Raw genomic sequence first — 8,434 nt, forward strand, 5'->3', positions numbered from 1 at the left:
AACAAAGACATCCCAAACCTGCAGCTTGGGTTAAAGAGCTAAGACACTTATCCAGTACAAAAGGCTTTATTCAAACTGTTTACCCTTTTGTATGTATGTATATACAATCAAAACTAATTTTTTTTCAGACCTCGATGTGAACCAGTGCTCTATACAAATCTGGGGGGAAAAAGTCCAGCAAGTTATTTCACTGACAAAAGTGGCTTTTATGCTGCTTCAAAAGTGGCCTTTACTCTTTGCAAAGTTCCTTTAGAATAAGATCTGTGAGGAATCTGTGGAAAACAGACCTACTTTACAGTATTTTCTTCGCATTGACTCTTTAAACATACTAAATCTGTGCTTTGTTAACAAAGCATTCAAATGTAGAGAAATCCAAAGAGCAGGTCAACTTTCTGTCCTTTACAACAGCTTTCCCTCTGTACCGGCCGATGGCCTGGTCACACAACCTAACCTTCTGCCCTGGAAGATTTGTCATCAGATTTGCATATGTCCTTCTCGCTTTGAACTGGGAGGGACTGCTCAAGATGCCTTAAAATTTAGCTTCTATGTGTCTGCTCAGCTCAAGAGAAGCCCAAGCCTCATTAGTGCTGAAAGCTAATGGTAGCTCTTTTGCACGTGCTGGTGAGTTCAGCATTTAATGTAGGGTGTGCCTCGCTGCCTAGGTCAAACTGGGAGCTCTTCAGAGATTGGGCATCTCTTACTCCCTGCAGCTGTGAGCATAACAGGACTCTAACTTCAGCGGAGGTCTGTAGGTGCAACCGTGATAATAAGGATAAATAAGAGTTAGGGCAGTGAGCAGTATCAAACGGTGCTGCCAGACAAGCTGGAAACAGCAGGAGCTGTTTGCAGAAACTTTTTGTATCAGAAGTGAAAGGCAATTTTACCCATCTGAGAATAACTGATTAAACCAGCAATTAGATAGGAAATAAGGTAAAAAATGGAAATCTTTCTATAAATATTCTTGTATCCTTTTCAGAGGAGCAGTGCAATGTCAGTGTTTCATTCACCTCTACCCAAACCTTGTTTTGATTTATTTCTTCTTAAATAATAATAATCTGCTCTGTGCTTTTTAGCTATGAACTGTTTTTGCTGTAAGAGAAACCCTTCCCCATACTGACATACTCACATGTGTCTCTTAACTGGTAAAAAGATCAGCTTCCAAGAGTTTCTAGAAGCTAGGAATGGGTCAAATAAAAGTACACATGGGTCCAAACCTTCTGTTTCTTGTCTGCGGATATTAAGTATATTGCTGTGAATATAGAGCTGAAAGACTATTCAGATGCAAGAAGGCAATACTCAATTTCTCCTCCCAAAGACAGTTTCTTTGTCAGAATTAGAGGAATTCTAAAGGGCTTTTCAGTCGCACAAAAAGCCGCCTGCCAGCAATGATCATGGTTAAACAAAAAGCACGTCCAATAGAGCAAGCCACTCATGTGACTCTCATTTGCAACCCAGGTACTGGGAGCAAATGCTGCCTGCATACTTTGATCTAAATACACCCCAATTAAGGTTTGACTGATTATCCGTACTCACAGAGTGGAGGTGGGCAAATTTAACAAATGGCAATGAGGAAACTTGGGTTTATGGAGTAATTTAACAAAGGCAACATAATGGCAATAACGTCGGGGCAGCGGACCACCTGCTCCTCCGCTGGGTTCACTTTCTCATGGACCTGTCACACTGGAGAGCTCCTCACACAAATAAGAAAAAAAAAAAAGAAGTAATTCTCCTGGAGTGCAATTGTTAAACTACCGGTCCTGAAATACACCGTGATGGAAACTGATATGAAGTGGCATTTTTAAACCTGTTTGAGAAAGTCAAAGGTCTCATTGATTGCAGCAGAGGTTTTCACAGAGAGATGTGTGAAAACAATTAACACTTTTCACTTTGTGAATTACATGTGGATTTTACCACGGCATTATCCAAAAAGCTCTAGGTGCAGGTGAAAACCTCCCTGAAACAAACCTATGGAACACAACGAAAAATATTAGCCTTTCATTAAGTTCTTTTATAGCACAGTTTAACATTCATCAGAGATTCTGAGTTCTCTTATTTGGATGTTACAGTTCTAAATTTGTGGTTTTTTTATTGTTTTTATTTTATTTTATTTTTAGTTTTATTAACATACTCGTATTTGTTTACTCATACTGAGTGACAGAGTGATGTTTCAAAACAATAAATAAAATGATACATCTTAAAAGTCTCTCACTGTGCCATGAGATCAGTACCAATGGATCTGGAAGATAAACTTGCATTATAAAGTACATTTCTTCTTGTTTAGCGGGTGAGAGGACAGAGGTTAAAAACACAACAGAGTGGTAGTAGGATGCATAATTAGACAGAAGGCTCTGAAAACAGTATTTATATGAGGTTATTTCACATTTGTGAACAACAGTAACAAAAAAAAAAAGAATAAATGGTGTCTAAAATCAGAGTCGTTAAGAGTTGTTGCAAAGGCTGTTGAGATGGGTTATTTTCCCTGAACATTTGGCCTGGATCCTAAGGGACTAATTTTACTTTCAGGTGACCTATGGACGTGAGTTAGCACCTTGGGTAAGCATTTGAAAACAGATGCCCATGCACCATTTGTTCCCTCCCTGTTGCCACCGATATAAATGACAATTATTATGCACATCTGAACATGCATATTCACTGTGGGACTGCAGACGCTGGAGACCTTTGCTTCATCGTCATAATGTGGTTTTTCCCATGAGTATGTTTACTGCTCATTCTTTCAGCTCTCACAACGTACTACAAACAGGAGAAAAATTCAGACACAGTTAGTCAGAAATCTTATAATTTTGATTAAAAATATGTCGACACAGATGTGAGAGTACATGCCTGACAGCCACTTCTGCAGCTTGGGTTTCATGAACAGTGTAGCTACCACCTCACCTCACTTCAGAAGTGTAGGACAGAGATGTCCTAACCACTGCAGTCTTTCTTCACTGTGAATACAGAAAAAAAATGAAGACCTTTTCATAGAATCATTAATCCCACACCTTTCAGAGGTGATGTGAGAGTAGCCTTGAGAGGGTCCTATTTTTCTCCACTGTAGTGAAAGTCTAAAGTGAAAGTCAGCTTAAGCTGAATCCTATGTACCTACATTAGGGTAGATCTTATACAGTACTGATGGAGCTCCTCTCGTGTCAGGAGATGCCAGGCTCTGGATGGTGCATGCTGGGATGCCAAATGCATAGGAGACTTTTGGAACACAAAGAGAAAGGAAACGTCTCCCAAACTCATCAACAAATAATGAGAACAAATGGGATCTGCTCGGGGTGAATCTGGATTTGAGAGGTTCAGGTGTGCATCCAGACTGGGGATTTGGGAATAGAATGGGGACAAAATGTGGATCAAGGCTGTCACTCATTTCTGAGCTTTGGTCATGCTGCATGTGCTCACAAAACACCGCAGATCTGAGCTTGACTCCATGTACTACATGCAGCGAAATGCCCATGCACCACAGAATCAGCTCTGGATTGAGTGTCAGTTTAAACTTGCAATTTCTTCCATTTATCAGCTCAGGTCACAAGTGGAACGTTACGTTAAGGTAGCAGATATTTGGTGTGTGTGTGTGTTAATCTTACTTTACTGTGAAAATGTTTATGATGCTCGTTTTACTATCAAGATGTAATGCTGCTGATTAAATTACAAATGACACACTACATCAATTCTTATTAGAGATGCTCAGGTCTCTGTGTATGTATGCTCACATGGCTGATACACCTCTTTCCCATTTCTCACAGCACTCGACCCAGTAATTATCAGCAAAGATTTCTGACCAGACGTGAGGTAGTCACGCATTTCACTGTCAATCAAGTGTTTTATTTTTTTTGGCAATGTTTATGTGATATCAGGGGTCAGAGGTTTTTAACCCTACTTCCCCTGGTGAACTATTACAATCCTCCACTGAATTTTGCTGGGGAAGGAACGCATCCTATTATGCTGCCATCAATTCTTCATCTTGTAGCATCACTTCACAATTCACAGATCTGATATCATTAAGGCTGAAATTCTACAGTATGTTGAACACTTTGTTTATTTCAATAAGACCTGAAAGATCTTGGGACTGGCCTTCAGGTATGCTGAGCCGTCATGCACGACTTCACCAATCTTGCTATACTAACCATTTTTTTTTTTGATTTAACAGTAGTTCAAGATTGCACTATAGAGAACTTTTCGTAACTAGCCTGGAAAAAGGAGTTTATATTTTGCAAATTATTATTATATATAGATATTTTTTTACCCAAAGCACAAATATATTTGGTAGAAAACTGAAAATGTTTCATTTTTAGTACAGTAGATTACACTTTCTATTATGACAGGAGAGAACATTTTTTGGAAAAAAAAAAAATAATGAAACAATCAGACTCCTCACTGAAAAAAAATCTAATTTGGCTGAAAATGCTTGGCAGGCCTATTTCTTTTTAACCCTCCGAGGCTTGCATGTGTACTCTATGAAAACTTTGTAAGTCCCGGATAACCCACATCAGTGAGCAAAGCGAGAAATGTAACATGATAATTCCTGAAAGTGGCACCTTGGCTATTCATATTTTACAGCAGCACTTACGCTGCTTTAATAATAATAATAAATTCTTCTTCTTCTTCTTCTTTTTTTTTTTAATTTCTCTTTTAAACCAAGTCACAACATGACGAGAACACAAAGCACCCCCCTCGGTATAATTCTGCAGCACAGATTTGGCAGAACTCTGGAAGTCAAGCCATGACAGCAGTTGAGGAAATGAAAGATAAAAATGTTGACAAAAGTGAAGTGATTTTTAAAAGGCATGCAATAAATAGAAGCCACCAGAGGATTTTAACCAATAAAAAGGTCTTCCTTTTGGATAAAATTCACTTGCTTATGTATAAAGCATAGTGGAACTTTTAGCACCAGCATTGCAGAGGCACAAGGACACAGCTCTGGAGTCACCTTTTAATAAGCAAAGTGTCAGGGGGACGAGCAACCCATGGGGGTGATACAGAGCCTCTTGCTTCCAGGTCACTGCTTTAAGTCTGGCCCTGGCTGGTGCCAGTGGAGAGCCGTAACTCTGCGATGGCTGCTTGGTGGTCTTAAAAACTGCCCCTTTGGTTGGATTTGGTATACGCTTCTGTTTGCTGTGCCAGCAAGCACTTTCCTGGTGACAGATTCTGGCACCCAATGTTACATGAACATTGCAAAAAATAAAGTAAAATCAAAACCTTCGGTTGACAGTGAAATGCCTGACTGCCTCAAGTCTGGTGTGTAATATTTGCTGATCATTTCTGGGTCGAATGGTGTGATTATGGGGTGGTGTGTGTAGGGGATACTGCTCCTGCACCCATGACACACTGGCTACCGTGCTGACACATAGATGGCAGCCAGGAAACTCCCTGTAGTACATCAGGCTTGAGGACTGAGTACATAATTCTGCACGGCTCTTCTACTGTATCATTCTTGCAAAGTTTTCATTTAGTGTACTGATCCTGCAAATGTTCTGCTTTATGAGTAGGTCAGTCTTATGCTATTTTACACCTTTTCCTTTTTCTCTTCCTATTCACCACTTAGGAGTGCAAAAGCAAGCTCAGAAAATGATGGCGCTTCTTAGATATTTATTTATTTGCCACGCTTTCTAATGGAGTGCGTGCAACATAATATTTAAAACATGACCTTAGAAACTTAAAAACACATCCGTTTCTTCTGAAGAATATACAGCTGCCAGAGAAAAGGGGACATTCAGTAAACTGCATGTCACTATCAGCTATTGATAGCCAGTGATTTGTTCTGAATCCAAAGGCTAAACCAAACCTCATGCTGCTGTACGTCAGATGCAATTGGTCCAAAGTCAAAGTTTTACAGCTCAGACAGGGCGCACTTTATCCTTCAGGCTGCTACTTAAGATAGCCATGACCCTGAGGAGAACCAGTCAACAAAACAGACAGACAAGAGGATGTGATTTGTATGCATCCCTGAGCCTGCTCAAATCACCTCTGACCTGCAGGTCAGGCTGCAAATGACAGCAGAGTGCATGCACCTGATCAGACAGCACATTCTCATTAGAAAGCCTGGGAAAAGGGGGCAGCTACACTGTGTTTACTCATGGACCAAATGCAATCTACCCAGGAAATGAGAGGAAAAAAGATCAATTTAGCTCAACGGAAGAATGTGAGCGACATGTAAGTATGTTATGAAATTTCAAATCAAGCTGCTTATTCCTATAAACCAAGGCAGGAGCTTTCTGCCTGGGAGAGGTACCAAGAAGACAGGTTAGCTATCTAGCAGGGTATTTGTTTCCTGTGGAATGCTGTGCCAGGAGTCTTTGCAGGGGTGCACAACCTCTGCTCTAATAGACTGAGATCCACAATCAGATTGCAGTTGGCACTAGTTGACAACCAGTGCAGTTTGCTGATTTTGTAGTCGCTGTTACTAATTTACATCAACAGTATGAAAATTCATCCAGTACAGAAGGCTGGATTTTCACAGCAGAAGGGTAGTGCTCACGCAGAAATCCAGGCTTCACTGAGTTTGGTTGTTTAGATATGGGAACAGAACAAGTTATCAAAAATGCCCAAGAAGATAGGTTTGACTCCAAGCTTCTGCAAAGTTTGGGGATAGTCAATGCTGAGGTGCTGGAAAGTAGTTGTCCCCTTGTATGTGGCACTGGTGAGACTACACCTTGACTACTGTGTTCAGTTTTGGGCCTCTGACTATAAGGATATTGAATTGCTTGAGCTTGTGAAGAGAAGAGCAATGAAGCTGGTTAAGGGACTAGAAAATAAAACTTATCAGGAGCAGCTGAGGCAATTGGATTTGTTCAGTCTGGAAAAGAGAAGACTGAGGGAAGACATCATAGCTGTCTACAATTACCCAGAGGAAGGTTGCAGTGAGATCTGTTTTCTTAAGCGATAGGGCAAGAGGGAATGGTTTCATGTTATACCAGTAGATGTTGAGGTTGGACAATAGGAAGAGTTTCTTCTACACTAAGAGTGTGGTCAAGCAATGGAATGGGCTGCCCAAGGAGCTAGTGGAGTCCCCATCCCCCGAGGTATTTAAGAAACTTGTGGATGTGGCACTAAGGGACATGGTTTAGTGATGGGTCAAGCTGATAGTTGGACTTGATGATTCTGTGATTCTGTGATTTGGCTTAGAACGATTTCCAGTATGTTTAGAGTAAGTCTGAGATTTGCAAGGTTGATGTGTTTGCATAGGGGTCTGTGGTGACTGTACTTCTTGGTGTGGAGAATAAAGAACACTCTTCATTGTTTCTCAATGTTTGCACTGCATTTTTTTAATATAAATTTCACACGGAATTAGATGAAGGTTGCAGAGCTGCTGTGCTGTGTCTTTGCTGAACCAGCATGCTGGGAGCAGCTGGAGACCTGTGGCTTGAGAGCACTCATGCAGATGCTAAGGAAATGTGATTTGTGCCTTTGAGAGTCCAGGGCTGCAGGGGCTGCTCTGGCCTCTGCTTCAGGTCAGGTCTGGGGCTGGGTAGGAATTGTGCTGCCCACCTATTGCTTTCATCCTTATGGAGATTAGATGCACAAGAAAGCCATCTAACTCAGCGGTTTCTGCATCCAGCCCTTTCTGTGCTGCTTATTCCTGCTTGGCTGCCCAAGCAAGAGATGTGGCACTGACTGTACTGGGCAGCAGTTCCTGAGAGGTCCTACTGCAGACCAGCCACAGCATAGGGCCACAGTTAGCTGAAGTGCTGTCTGAGCTAACATATCTTCCAGCACACGTCAGTTGTGCACAAGGGTATGCTTCTGGAATGCCCTGCAATATTGCAGGTGAGGAGGTGAGCATCATGTCCCATGATCATCTCTTCTGAGAATGGAATGGAATGGTAGACTAATCCAGAAATGAGTGGTATTTCTTGATAGACTTGGATTTTTGCTGTAAACATGAGATGGGAAATGAGACTGAAACAGGATTTAGTCCTGGTCCTTTGCTAGAACTCAATGGGATCTCAGCACATGAAGATTAGTTATTTCTCAATTTCCACAACAGAGACATACATTTATGAAAGATTTCAACCACATCTGATATGGTTGATATTTTCTTCCAGTGATTCTGTCCCTTTCTGTGCCAGTAGAAAGGAAATGAATCCTACACACTGAGTTTATTTTAAGAGGTGTCATTCCTGTGAACTAAATAAGTACATTTTTTTTAAGTTCTCAGTGTAGGATATCTGGTGATGGGCATATTCTAGCAGGGAACGTCATCTTTACTCTTTACACAGGCATCAAACTACTGCATGTTATTAAACAATCCGGCCTGTAGAAGTGTCATCAGACAATATTTACTTATTTTTACCTCCTAAAATAAATGGCAACCAAGCCTGAACATAGACAGTCCCTTCCCTCAGTAAGGAAAATACTAGGTGGAAGTGAACACGGTGCCAAGCACCCTTGCACATTTGCTTAAAGCTGACAGTAATGTCATTTTGATGCC

Source organism: Gallus gallus, chromosome 3 (assembly GCF_016699485.2).
Source record: "Gallus gallus isolate bGalGal1 chromosome 3, bGalGal1.mat.broiler.GRCg7b, whole genome shotgun sequence".
NCBI classification, from domain to species: domain Eukaryota; kingdom Metazoa; phylum Chordata; class Aves; order Galliformes; family Phasianidae; genus Gallus; species Gallus gallus.